Consider the following 14,752-nt stretch of genomic DNA (forward strand, 5'->3'; position numbering starts at 1 on the left):
GTTTAAGGTTCAAATCAGTAGTGGGTATATGCTCAATATATACAGTGCCTTGCGAAAGTATTCGGTCCCCTTGAACTTTGCGACCTTTTGCCGCATTTCAGGCTTCAAACATAAAGATATAACACTGTATTTTTTTGTGAAGAATCAACAACAAGTGGGACACAATCATGAAGTGGAACGACATTTATTGGATATTTCAAACTTTTTTAACAAATCAAAAACTGAAAAATTGGGCGTGCAAAATTATTCAGCCCCTTTACTTTCAGTGCAGCAAACTCTCTCCAGAAGTTCAGTGAGGATCTCTGAATGATCCAATGTTGACCTAAATGACTAATGATGATAAATACAATCCACCTGTGTGTAATCAAGTCTCCGTATAAATGCACCTGCACTGTGATAGTCTCAGAGGTCCGTTAAAAGCGCAGAGAGCATCATGAAGAACAAGGAACACACCAGGCAGGTCCGAGATACTGTTGTGAAGAAGTTTAAAGCCGGATTTGGATACAAAAAGATTTCCCAAGCTTTAAACATCCCAAGGAGCACTGTGCAAGCGATAATATTGAAATGGAAGGAGTATCAGACCACTGCAAATCTACCAAGACCTGGTCGTCCCTCTAAACTTTCAGCTCATACAAGGAGAAGACTGATCACAGATGCAGCCAAGAGGCCCATGATCACTCTGGATGAACTGCAGAGATCTACAGCTGAGGTGGGAGACTCTGTCCATAGGACAACAATCAGTCGTATATTGCACAAATCTGGCCTTTATGGAAGAGTGGCAAGAAGAAAGCCATTTCTTAAAGATATCCATAAAAAGTGTTGTTTAAAGTTTGCCACAAGCCACCTGGGAGACACACCAAACATGTGGAAGAAGGTGCTCTGGTCAGATGAAACCAAAATTGAACTTTTTGGCAACAATGCAAAATGTTATGTTTGGCGTAAAAGCAACACAGCTGAACACACCATCCCCACTGTCAAACATGGTGGTGGCAGCATCATGGTTTGGGCCTGCTTTTCTTCAGCAGGGACAGGGAAGATGGTTAAAATTTATGGGAAGATGGATGGAGCCAAATACAGGACCATTCTGGAAGAAAACCTGATGGAGTCTGCAAAAGACCTGAGACTTGGACGGAGATTTGTCTTCCAACAAGACAATGATGCAAAACATAATGCGTTTAAGCCAATCAGACCAACTCCATATTATGGCAAGAACAGCTCAAATAAGCAAAGAGAAACGACAGTCCATCATTACTTTAAGACATGAAGCTCAGTCAATACGGAACATTTCAAGAACTTTGAAAGTTTTTTTGCAGTTGCAAAAATTGTGAATGCTGAAACTGACTCTCATGAGAACCGCCACAGGAATGGAAGACCCAGAGTTACCTCCGCCCCAGAGGATAAGTTCATTAGAGTTACCAGCCTCAGAAATTGCAGCCCAAACATCAACTGTTCAAAGGAGACTGCGTGAATCAGGCATTTGTTTTTCAACAGGACAATGACCCAACACACCTCCAGGCTGTGTAAGAAGGAGAGTGATGGAGTGCTGCATCAGATGACCTGGCCTCCACAATCCCCCGACCTCAACCAAATTGAGATGGTTTGGGATGAATCGGACCGCAGGAAAAAGCAGACGAGTGCTCAGCATATGTCGGAACTCCTTCAAGACTGTTGGAAAAGCATCCCAGGTGAAGCTGGTTGAGAGAATGCCAATAGTGTGCAAAGCTGTCATCAAGGCAAAGGGTGGCTATTTGAAGAATCTCAAATATGAAATATATTTTGATTTGTTTAACACTTTTTTTTGGTTACTACCTGATTCCATATGTGTTATTTCATAGTTTTGGTGTTATTTCATAGTTTTATTCTACAATGTAGAAAATAGTGAAAAATAAAGACAAACCCTTGAATGACAAGGTGTTATAAAACCTTTGACCGGTAGTGTGTATCGTGATTTAGTTTCGGTATCAGACTAACTTTTCTTATGATTTTGTTTTGCAGAGCATACAGGCTGGCAGTTTATCGCCAGTTCACTAATTAGACGATGTGTACAGTGGTAGTGGAGAGACTATAGGGGACATCTGGTTCCCCTGGAGGAGCTCTTCTCTCCTGTAGGGTTCCTGGTGGTGGAGAGACTATAGGGGACATCTGTTTCCCCTGGAGGAGCTCTTCTCTCCTGTAGGGTTCCTGGTGGTGGAGAGACTAGGTGATATCTGGTTCCCCTGGAGGAGCTCTTCTCTCCTGTAGGGTTCCTGGTGGTGGAGAGACTAGGTGATATCTGGTTCCCCTGGAGGAGCTCTTCTCTCCTGTAGGGTTCCTGGTGGTGGAGAGACTATAGGGGACATCTGTTTCCCCTGGAGGAGCTCTTCTCTCCTGTAGGGTTCCTGGTGGTGGAGAGACTAGGTGATATCTGGTTCCCCTGGAGGAGCTCTTCTCTCCTGTTGGGTTCCTGGTGGTGGAGAGACTAGGTGATATCTGGTTCCCCTGGAGGAGCTCTTCTCTCCTGTAGGGTTCCTGGTGGTGGAGAGACTAGGTGATATCTGGTTCCCCTGGAGGAGCTCTTCTCTCCTGTAGGGTTCCTGGTGGTGGAGAGACTATAGGGGACATCTGTTTCCCCTGGAGGAGCTCTTCTCTCCTGTAGGGTTCCTGGTGGTGGAGAGACTAGGTGATATCTGGTTCCCCTGGAGGAGCTCTTCTCTCCTGTAGGGTTCCTGGTGGTGGAGAGACTAGGTGATATCTGGTTCCCCTGGAGGAGCTCTTCTCTCCTGTAGGGTTCCTGGTGGTGGAGAGACTAGGTGATATCTGGTTCCCCTGGAGGAGCTCTTCTCTCCTGTAGGGTTCCTGGTGGTGGAGAGACTAGGTGATATCTGGTTCCCCTGGAGGAGCTCTTCTCTCCTGTAGGGTTCCTGGTGGTGGAGAGACTATAGGGGACATCTGTTTCCCCTGGAGGAGCTCTTCTCTCCTGTAGGGTTCCTGGTGGTGGAGAGACTAGGTGATATCTGGTTCCCCTGGAGGAGCTCTTCTCTCCTGTAGGGTTCCTGGTGGTGGAGAGACTAGGTGATATCTGGTTCCCCTGGAGGAGCTCTTCTCTCCTCTAGGGTTCCTGGTGGTGGAGAGACTAGGTGATATCTGGTTCCCCTGGAGGAGCTCTTCTCTCCTGTAGGGTTCCTGGTGGTGGAGAGACTAGGTGATATCTGGTTCCCCTGGAGGAGCTCTTCTCTCCTGTAGGGTTTCTGGTAGTGGAGAGACTATAGGTGACATCTGGTCTCCCTGGAGGAGCTCTTCTCTCCTGTAGGGTTCCTGGTGGTGGAGAGACTAGGTGATATCTGGTTCCCCTGAAGGAGCTCTTCTCTCCTGTAGGGTTCCTTTTATATAAGAGGAATCCTATTGTCATAACGCTAACCTTGAAACAATACAACATCTGACCCTCACATCACAATGTTTGGCTAAATACAACTGTTTATCTCCCGTAACAGCAGAGTTGTAGTGTAACAACAAAGATAATCCCATAGAAAATATAATCCCATAGAGATACATGATAATGTGTTATATTTAATTCTGTAGATATTCCTCTCAGAAGTCAAGACCAAGGTCTCTGGTAAAAAGTCACCCAATGCGGTGGTTTTCCACAGAAGTATGTAAAGTGACACAAAGTCTATAGTGTAGGAGAGGACACCTTAAATGAATTAAGAGCAAACTGAGCTGATGGGACTGCCTGCTTTTATCAATGCGTGAGGGGAAGAGGAGAGGGGGCTAGGAGAAGGCGGTGAACCACGGTTGGGGTGAGTAGAGGGTGGAGGTGAGGGGTTAGGGTGGAGGTGAGGGGTTAGGGTGGAGGTGAGGGGTTAGGGTGGAGGTGAGGGGTTAGGGTGGAGGTGAGGGGGTGAGTAGAGGGAGGGGGTGAGTAGAGGGCGAAGGTGAGGGTGGAGGTGAGAAGTTAGGGTGGAGGTGAGAGGGTTAGGGATTAGTGGAGATGTGGGGATGAGTAGACGGTGAAGGTGAGGGGTGAGTAGACAGTGGAGGTGAGAGGGTGGAGGTGAGGGTTGGGTGGAGGTGAGGGTTGGGTGGAGGTGAGGGTTTGGTAGAGGGTGGAGGTGAGAAGGTGAGGGGTGAGTAGAAGGTGAGGGGTGAGTAGAGGGTGAGGGGTGAGTAGAGGGTGAGGGGTGAGTAGAGGGCGAAGGTGAGGGGTGAGTAGAGGGCGAAGGTGAGGGGTGAGTAGAGGGCGAAGGTGAGGGGTGAGTAGAGGGCGAAGGTGAGGGGTGAGTAGAGGGCGAAGGTGAGGGGTGAGTAGAGGGCGAGGGTTGGGGCGAGGGGTGAGTAGAGGGCGAGGGTTGGGGCGAGTGGTGAGTAGAGTGGAGGTGGGTGATGGGTGAGTAGAGGGGGTAGATGAGGGGTTAGTGGAGATGAGGGGTGAGTAGAGGGTGAGGGTGAGATATGAGTAGAGGGTGGGGGTGAGGGGTTAGTGGGGGTGGGGGTGGAGGTGGAGGTGAGGGGTTAGTGGGGGTGAGGGTGGAGGTGAGGGGTTAGTGGGGGGTGAGTAGAGGGTGGAGGTTGATATGGGGTAAGGAGGGGAGTCAGGAGATGACTGGATGTAGGTCTTTTCTCCAGGTGACTGGCTGTGGGTTTTTTCTCCAGGGAATTTTCCGAAGCACCAAGCCCACATTTTATTTTGAAAAGCACTTTTTAAAAACCGTTGACCAATAATGCAGTTGAATTTTTACCATAGGTTATCTACAGTATGCTTTTGTACATAGTGATCATCAATGAAGTACCTTGACCAATGAGAAAGATTGTAATGTGTTTGCCAAGCTTTCTACTGTACTGTAAATCTACAGTATGCCTGTGGACATTGTATAGCTACATCAGCATTCGTTTCTGCACTCAGACTTTCCTTTCCTCTGTGGTTTCTATTGGCTAACCCATTGTGTGGTGCAGTGTCCTGTGCAGTGATGTACTGTAATCTAATCGGTAAGGTCATATATATTCCTGGATGGGATGATGCTAACTGTTAACTTTCAGCGTTTCTCCCCAGACAGGTCTGCTGACACTGCATGATGACTGTAAAATGAGATACACTACATCACCAAAAGTATGTGTACACCCTTTCAAATGAGTGGATTCGGCTATTTCCGTCACACCCATTGCTGACAGATGTATAAAATTGAGCACACCGCCATGCGATCTCCATAGACAAACATTGGCAATAGAATGGCTTTACTGAAGAGCTCATTGACTTTCAATGTGGTACCGCCATAGGATGCCACCTTTCCAACAAGTCAGTTTGTCAGATTTCTGCCTTGCTAGAGCTGCCCCGGTCAACTGTAAGTGCTGTTAATGTGAAGTGGAAACGTCTAGGAGCAACAACGGCTCAGCTGTGAAGTGGTAGGTCATACAAACTCACAGAACGGGACCGCCTCTGGAAGCAAAGTCAGCACAAGAACTGTTCATCGGGAGTTTATTAAGAAAATGTTTTTTTTTTCATGGCCGGACAGCCACACACAAACCTAAGATCACCATGTGACGTGGCAATGCCACGCATCAGCTGGAGTGGTGTAAAACCAATAGCCATTGGACTCTGAAGGAGTGGAAACACGTTCACCATCTGGCAGTCCGAAGGACAAATCTGTGCCAGGAGAACGCCACCTGCCTGAATGCATAGTGCCAACTGTAAAGTTTGGTGGAGGAGGAATAAAGGTCTGGAACAGTTTTTCATAGTTCAGGTTAGGCCCCTTAGTGAGAGTGAAGGGAAATCTTAATGCTACAGCATACAATGACAGGCTGGAAGCTATTATAGCAGAAAAGGGGGGGCCCAACTCAATGTTAATGCCCATGATTATGGAATGAGATGTCCGACGAGCAGGTGTCCACATATTTTTGGTCATTTAGTGTATCTAACCCTGGATATCAACAAGGACACATTCTAGACTGGTTTACTGGATGGATGATAAGTAATGATGCTAACTGCTAACTTTCAGCTATTCTCCCCCAGACAGACCCCCTGACAATGCATGATGAACAGCCTGAAACTGTAAGATGTGATATACAGTAAAGTGTATCAACATGGACAAATTCAAGACAGGTTTGTTGACCCAGCAAGGATGTCAAAGACTCCAGTCACCCAAGTCATAGACTGTTCCCTCTGCTACCGCACGGCAAGCGGTACCGGAGCCCCAAGTCTAGGTTCAAAACGCTCCTTAACGGCTTCTACCCTCAAGCCACAAGACTGCTGAACAATTCATAAAATGGCACCCGGACTATTTACATTGACCCCCCCCCCCCCATTTGTTTTTACACTGCTTACAAGCACAAATTAAAGCAGGAAGCGCCAGTGGCTCGGTCTGTAAATAAGTGGTCAGACGAAGCAGATGCTAAACTACAGGACTGTTTTGCTATCACAGACTGGAATATGTTCCGGGATTCTTCCGATGGCATTGAGGAGTACACCACATCTGTCATTGGCTTCATCAATAAGTGCATCAAGGATGTCATCCCCACAGTGACTGTACGTACATACCCCAACCAGAAACCATGGATTACAGGCGACAGTCGCACTGAGCTAAAGGGTAGAGCTGCCGCTTTTAAGGAACAGGACTCTAACCCGGAAGATTATAAGAAATTCCACTATGCCCTCCGACAAACCATCAAACAGGCAAAGCGTCAAAACAGGACTAAGATCAAATCATACTACACCGGCTCCGATGCTCGTCGGATGAGGCAGGGCTTGCAAACTATTACAGACTACAAAGGGAAGCACAGCCGAGAGCGGCCCAGTGACATGAGCCTACCAGACGAGCTAAATAACTTCTATGCTCGCTTCGAGGCAAGTAACACTGAAACATGCATGAGCGCATCAGCTATTCCAGATGTGTGATCACTATGTGATCACGCCGACGTGAGCAAGACCTTTAAACAGGTCAACATCGACTCTGTACCGGTACCCCCTGTATATAACCCCACTATTGTTATTTACCTTAATTATTCGTTTTTATTATCTCTTACTTTTTCAAAGGATTCTCTTAACTCTGTTGTTGGTTAAGGGCTTGTAAGTAAGCATTTCACTGTAAGGTTGTATTCGGCGCATGAGACAAATAAGATTTGATTTGATGCTGCTTGCTGTTTATGATCTATGCATAGTCACTTTACCCCTATCTACATGTACAAATTCCCTCAACTAGTCTGCACCCCCGCACATTGACTCGATACCGGTACACCCTGTACATAGTCTCGGTATTGTTATTTTATTGTTTTTATTTTTTTATTTTAGCTTATTTAGCAAATATTTTCTTTACTCTTTCTTGAACTGCATTGTTGGTTAAGGGCTTGTAAGCATTTCACGGTAAGGTCTGCACCTGTTGTATTCGGCGCATTTGACAAATAAAATGTGATTTGATCGACTGGACTGGATCTAGACTGGTGTACTGATCTAGCTTTCAGAGCCGGCAGGAGGAGGCAGAGGAATGGAAGGACTTTTCTTCAGGTGAGTGGATGGGTAGAGCCTTAGATGACCCCTGTCCTGTGGTGCGGAACCTCAAAATTACAATTCAGTCGCTGTCTGCTTCAATGGGGCTGCGTCTTAGATGGCTGCTTTACAGACGGTCTGTTTCCTTAAGCACATTTTGACCATTTACTCACGGCAAAGGCACTATGGATGGATGAATGAATGAAGAGGTGGTTCTAGGCCACTTCCTTATCTCACTGTATTTGTATTTATTATGGATCCCCATTAGCTGCTGCCAAAGCAGCAACTACTCTTCCTGGGGTCCAGCAAAATTAAGGCAGTTTATGCAATTTTAAAACATTACAATGCATTCACAGATTTCACAACACACTGTTTGCCCTCAGGCACCTACTCGACCACTACCACATATCTACAGTACTAAATCCATGTCTATGTATAGTACATATGTTATTGTGTGTGTCAGTGTTTGTTGCTTCACAGTCGCTGCTATTCCATAAGGTGTTTTTTAATGTTTTTTAAATCTAATTTTACTGCTTCCGTCAGTTACTTGATGTGGAATTGATTTCCATGTAGTCATGGCTCTATGTAGTGTGTGTGCCTCATAGTCTGTTCAGGACTTGGGGACCATGAAGAGACCTCTTGTGGCACGTCTTGTGGGGTATGCATAAGAATCTCTCCTCCACTTTCATCCAGGAGAGATTGACATGCATCATGTTATTATTAGCTCTCTGTTTACATCCAAGGGCCTGCCGTGCTGCCCGTGATATAGAGCTGTCAGTGGCCAGAGGTAAAGAGCAGGCACATTTACCCGGCCTGCCTCCCTGACTTCCAACAAAGACAATTTGTGGGCTATTGCATCCCAAATGCCACCCTATTCCCTATATAGTGCAACACCCATTTGAACAGGGCTCATGGGGCCCAAATATGCCTGCTCTATTACCTCTGGCCACTGAAAGCTCCACAAAGTAGTGCACGAAAGTATATAGGGAATATGGTTCCATTTGGGGCGTAATCTCTGTGGACTTCCAGAAGGACAAAGGAAGGGAATTATGGAAGTGTTCTTAATAATTAAACAAGTGTGTCAGCAGCAACACAGCAGCAGTAGCCTGCCTCTACTCTCTCACTGATGGAGGTAAAGCAAAGATGAATTTGGTCAGAGCAGAAAGAAGCGTGAGGAGGGGCACACACGTAAATACACACACCGGCATTTAAGCATGCATACTCGCACATACAGTGTATTCGGAAAGTGTTCAGACCCCTTCCCTTTTTTCAGTTTTTTATTTTTGATGAATGCATAAATGTCTAAAAACCAGTCTTTGCTTTGTCATTATGGGATATTGTGAGTAGATGGATGAGGGGGATCTGTTTTTTGAAACAAATAAATTCATAAGAAATCCTACAATGTGATTTTCTGGATTTTTTTTCCTCATTTTGTCTGTCATAGTTGAAGTGTACCTATGATGAAAATTACAGGCCTCTCATATTTTTAAGTGGGAGAACTTGCACAATTGGTGGCTGACTAAATACTTTTTTGCCCCACTGTATGTTGACCATGTCAATTTACAATATAAGGTAACACCAAGTTAATTAGTCTCAACTTTTTCAACAGCCACACCATTCATTACCAGATTCAACTGAGGTCTAGAACATAGGGAATGATTTGTACCAAATACAATACTCTTAGTTTTCAAGATGTTACAGACCAGTTTATTACTGGTCACTCATTCCAAAACAGACTGCAACTCTTTTGTTAAGGGTTTCAGTGACTTCATAAGCTGTGGATGCTGGTGCGTATATGGTTGAATCATCAGCATACATGGACACACATGCTTTGTTTAATGCCAGTGGCAGGTCATTGGTGAAAATAGTAAGGGCCTAGAGAGCTGCCCTGTGGTACACCACACTTTAAATGTTTGACATTAGAGAAGCTTCCGTTAAAGAAAACTCTCTGAGTTCTCTTGGAAAGATAGCTCTGGATCCACGATATGGACAAGGTTGAAAAGCCATAACACATCAGTTTTCTCAACAACAGGTTATGGTCAATACTGTCAAAGGCTGTGCTAAAATCTAGCAGTACAGCTCCCACATTCTTATCAATTTCTTTCAACCAATAATCAGACATTTGTGTCAGTATTGAGTGCCCTTCTCTATAAGCATGCTGAAAGTCTGTTGTTAATTTGTTTGCAGGGAAATTGCATTTTATGTGGTCAAACCAAATTTTTTGCAACAGTTTGCTAAGAGCTGGCAGCAAGCTGATAGTTCTGCTGTTAGAATCAGTAAAGGCCACTTTACCACTCTTGGGTAGCGAAATGACTTTGGCTTTTCTCCAGGCCTGAGGACAAAGACTTTCCTCTAGGCTCAGACTAAAGATATGACAGTTAGGAGTGGCTGTAGTCAGCTACCATCCTCAGTAGCTTTCCATCTAAGTTGTCAATGCCAGGACGCTTGTCATTATTGATCAATAACAATACTTTTTCCAACCCTCCCACACTTACTTTATAAAATTCTTAATAATAAATAATTTTTTTAATGCATGAGTACGATGGCTCACTGTTCGTTGTTGGCATTTCCTGGCTAAGTTTGCCCACTTTACCAATTAATTCATCATTAAAATAATTGGCAACATCAAATGTTTTTTGTGATGCATATGCCATCTGATTCGATTAAATATGGAGTTGAATACTGCCCTTCATTTCATTTAAAGTACTCAAGTTCTTTTCCATCATTCTTTATATCATTGATCTTGGCTTCATAGTACAGTTTCTTCTTCTTTTTGTTGAGTTTAGTCACATCATTTCTACATTTGCAGTAAGTCAGCCAGTCAGATGTGCAGCCAGACTTATTAGTCACTCCTTTTGCCCCCATCTCTTTCAACCATACAGTTGTTCAATTCCTCATCAATCCACAGAACCTTAACAGTTCTAACTGTCAGTTTCATAACAGGTACATGTTTATCAATGATTGGAAGAAGCAATTTCATACATTAATCCATAGTATATGGCCTAAGGGATAATGGGGTAGGGTTGGGGATATGGCCTAAGGGATAATGGGGTAGGGTTGGGGATATGGCCTAAGGGATAATGGCGTAGGTTGGGGATAGGGCCTAAGGGATAATGGGGTAGGTTGGGGATAGGGTCTAAGGGATAATGGGGTAGGTTGGGGATAGGGTCTAAGGGATAATGGGGTAGGTTGGGGATAGGGCCTAAGGGATAATGGGGTAGGTTGGGAGTAGGGTCTAAGGGATAATGGGGTAGGTTGGGAGTAGGGTCTAAGGGATAATGGGGTAGGTTGGGGATAGGGTCTAAGGGATAATGGGGTAGGTTGGGGATAGGGTCTAAGGGATAATGGGGTAGGTTGGGAGTAGGGTCTAAGGGATAATGGGGTAGGTTGGGGATAGGGTCTAAGGGATAATGGGGTAGGTTGGGAGTAGGGTCTAAGGGATAATGGGGTAGGTTGGGGATAGGGTCTAAGGGATAATGGGGTAGGTTGGGGATAGGACCTAAGAGATAATGGGGTAGGTTGGGGATAGGGCCTAAGGGTGAATGGGGTGTGGTTAGGGCCTAAGGGTGAATGGGGTGTGGTTAGGGCCTAAGGGTGAATGGGGTGTGGTTAGGGCCTAAGGGTGAATGGGGTGGAGTTAGAGCAGGGCTTTCCAACCCTGTTCCTGGAGAGTTACCATCCTGTAGGTTTTCACTCCAACCCGATTCAAGCGCACCTGATTCTTATAATTATCTGGTTGATAAGCTGAATCAGGTTAGTTACAGCTGGGGTTGAAACCAAAACCTACAAGAGGGTAGCTCTCCAGGAAAAGGGTTGGAGAGCCCTTGATTAGGGCCATATTGGAAGTGGAATTACTACACTGTCGCTGACAAAGCTGATTGTGACCTGACCTCCACAATCACCCAACCTCAACCTCAATCTCACCCTTGAGATAGTTTGGGATGAGTTGGACCGGACAGTGAAGGAAAAGCAGCTAACAAGTGTTCAGTATATGTGGGAACTCCTTCAAGACTGTGGGGAAAGCATTCCTAATTAAGCTGGTTGAGAGAATGTCAAGAGTGTGCAAAGCTGTCATCAAGGCAAAAGGTTGCTATTTTTGCTACCTAATGTATGGATTTCACATGACTGGGAATACATGTATGCATCTGTTGGTCACAGATACCTTAAAAAAAGCGTAGGGGCGTGGATCAGAAAACCAGTCTGTATATGGTGTGACCACCATTTTTGCCTTTACAGCGCAGTCCAACTGACGAATCTGGGTTGAGTGGATGCCAAGAGAACGCTACCTGCCCGAATGCATAGTGCCAACTGTAAAGTCTGGTGGGGGCAGGAATAATGGTCTGGGGCTGTTTTTCATGGCTCAGGCCCCTTAGTTCCAGTGGAGGGAAATCCTAATGCTACAGCATACAATGACATTCTATGCGATTCTGTGCTTCCAACTTTGTGGCAACAGTTTGGGAAAGGCCCTTTCCTGTTTCAGTGTGACACAGTATGCACAAAGCGAGATCCATACAGAAATTATATTTTGAGATCGGTGTTGAAGAACTTGACTGGTCTGCACAGAGCCCTGACCTCAACCCCATCGAACACCTTTGGGATGAATTGGAACGCTGACTGCGAGCCAAGACTAATCGCCCAACATTGGTGCTCGACGTCACTAATGCTCTTGTGGCTGAATGGAAGCAAGTCCACGCAGCAATGTTCCGACATCTAGTGGAAAGCCTTCCCAGAATAGTGGATGCTGTTATAGCAGGAAAAGGGGGGACCAACTCCATATTAATGCCCATGATTTTGGAATGAGACCTTTAACGAGCAGGTTCCCACATAGTTTTGGTCATGTAGTGTACTTTGTATCCCTCATTTGCTCAAGTGTTTCCTTTATTTTGGCAGTTAAGGAAGTGCTTTGCCAACATTGTCAAATGTGGGAAACAAATCAAGCCAGGATAGTTTTTCTCTGTGTCTATGAAATTCTATACTCCTCACTGGAAAATATTTGGTCAATGACTAAATACTTGTATGGTTTCAGAGATGTCATCATAACTGCTTCCTGTCTAAAGGGGATATGGGTTGAGAGTCTGTCTTCCTGTCTAAAGGGGATATGGGGTGAGAGTCTGTCTTTATGGGAATAGCATGGGCTTCCTGTCTAAAGGGGATATGGGGTGAGAGTGTCTTTATGGGAATAGCATGGGCTTCCTGTCTAAAGGGGATATGGGGTGAGAGTCTGTCTTTATGGGAATAGCATGGGCTTCCTGTCTAAAGGGGATATGGGGTGAGAGTCTGTCTTCCTGTCTAAAGGGGATATGGGGTGAGAGTGTCTTTATGGTAATAGCATGGGCTTCCTGTCTAAAGGGGATATGGGGTGAGAGTCTGTCTTCCTGTCTAAAGGGGATATGGGGTGAGAGTCTGTCTTTATGGGAATAGCATGGGCTTCCTGTCTAAAGGGGATATGGGGTGAGAGTGTCTTTATGGGAATAGCATGGGCTTCCTGTCTAAAGGGGATATGAGGTGAGAGTCTGTCTTTATGGGAATAGCATGGGCTTCCTGTCTAAAGGGGATATGAGGTGAGAGTCTGTCTTTATGGGAATTGCATGGGCTTTCCTGTCTAAAAGGTATATGGGGTGAGAGTCTTTATGGGAATCGATCAGGAATATCAAGTGAGCCAGAAGCCTGACTCAGGGAAAACGACAGCGTGCGTGTGTGTGTGTTTATTGGTTTGTGTATGCTTGTTTGTGCTCTCATTTGTTTTTGTGTGGTTATTAGCACTCACTCTGATAAAAACCGATGTGAGCAGCAGTAACATTCAAATATACTGTCCAGTTCAAATGTACTGTACCATTCAAATATACTGTACCATTCAAATATGAGATAGACACTAGGGGACGGATTACTGTTGTACCACTGACCTGACCCACAGTCCCTCAATTGCTGTAGCAGACAGACTGAGAGGGATTACCAAGACAGCGGCTTCCACCACAGTTTCAATTAAATATTGAAACTCATTCCTCGCGGACTCGCACGGTAGAGATAGCTAGGGATCTGGTGGGGTGGTTATTTGTACAGTAGGTTGCGTCATTACAGCTCCCTGCTTGGACACACAGCGAAAGCTTGGGTCTACACACTGTTTGGGTATGCAACTCACACCCACAGAAACACAACACCCACTCCCTTCTTGTTTGTATAACTCAGACACTGCCCTCAGGATGACACATTTTTAGCAATCACATGGTGTGAGACAGCTGTTTTGTGTGTATGTGTGTGACAGGCCTGGCTGATATCAGTGTCTGTATTCTGTACTACAGTACAGCAGAGCTCTGGTGGGAGGGAGAGAGAGAGAGAGCCAGAGAAAGGGCTAGAGAGCGAGAGAGAGGGGGCCAGGAGCAGAGAGAGGGCCAGGGCCAGGGAGAGGGCCAGGAGCAGAGAGAGAAGGCCAGGGAGAGAGAGGGAAAGGAGCAGAGAGAGAAGGCCAGGAGCAGAGAGAGAAGGCCAGGGAGAGAGAGGTCCAGGAGCAGAGAGAGAGGTCCAGGAGCAGAGAGAGAGGGCCAGGGCCAGGGAGAGGGCCAGGAGCAGAGAGAGAGGGCCAGGGCCAGGGAGAGGGCCAGGGCCAGGGAGAGGGCCAGGAGCAGAGAGAGGGCCAGGGCCGGGGAGAGGGCCAGGAGCAGAGAGAGAGGGCCAGGGCCAGGGAGAGGGCCAAGGAGAGGGCCAGGAGCAGAGAGAGAGGTCCAGGAGCAGAGAGAGAGGGCCAGGGACAGAGAGAGGGCCAGGGAGAGGGCCAGGAGCAGAGAGAGAGGTCCAGAAGCAGAGAGAGAGGTCCAGGAGCAGAGAGAGAGGGCCAGGGCCAGAGAGAGGGCCAGGGCCAGGGAGAGAACCAGGAGCAGAGAGAGAGGTCCAGGAGCAGAGAGAGCAGGCCAGGTACTGTAGCCAGATTCTGTAGCCAGGTACTGTAGCCAGGTACTGTAGCCAGGTACTATAGTCAGGTACTATATTCAGATTCTGTAGCCAGATTCTGTAGCCAGGTACTATAGCCAGGTACTATAGCCAGATTCTGTAGCCAGATTCTGTAGCCAGGTACTATAGTCAGGTACTATAGTCAGGTACTATAGCCAGATTATGTAGCCAGGTACTATAGCCAGGTACTATAGTCAGGTACTATAGTCAGGTACTATAGCCAGGTACTATAGTCAGGTACTATAGTCAGGTACTATAGTCAGGTTCTATAGCCAGGTACTATAGTCAGGTACTATAGCCAGGTACTATAGTCAGGTACTGTAGCCAGGTACTATAGTCAGGTACTATAGTCAG

Source organism: Oncorhynchus mykiss, chromosome 2 (genome assembly GCF_013265735.2).
Source record: "Oncorhynchus mykiss isolate Arlee chromosome 2, USDA_OmykA_1.1, whole genome shotgun sequence".
Classification (NCBI taxonomy): domain Eukaryota; kingdom Metazoa; phylum Chordata; class Actinopteri; order Salmoniformes; family Salmonidae; genus Oncorhynchus; species Oncorhynchus mykiss.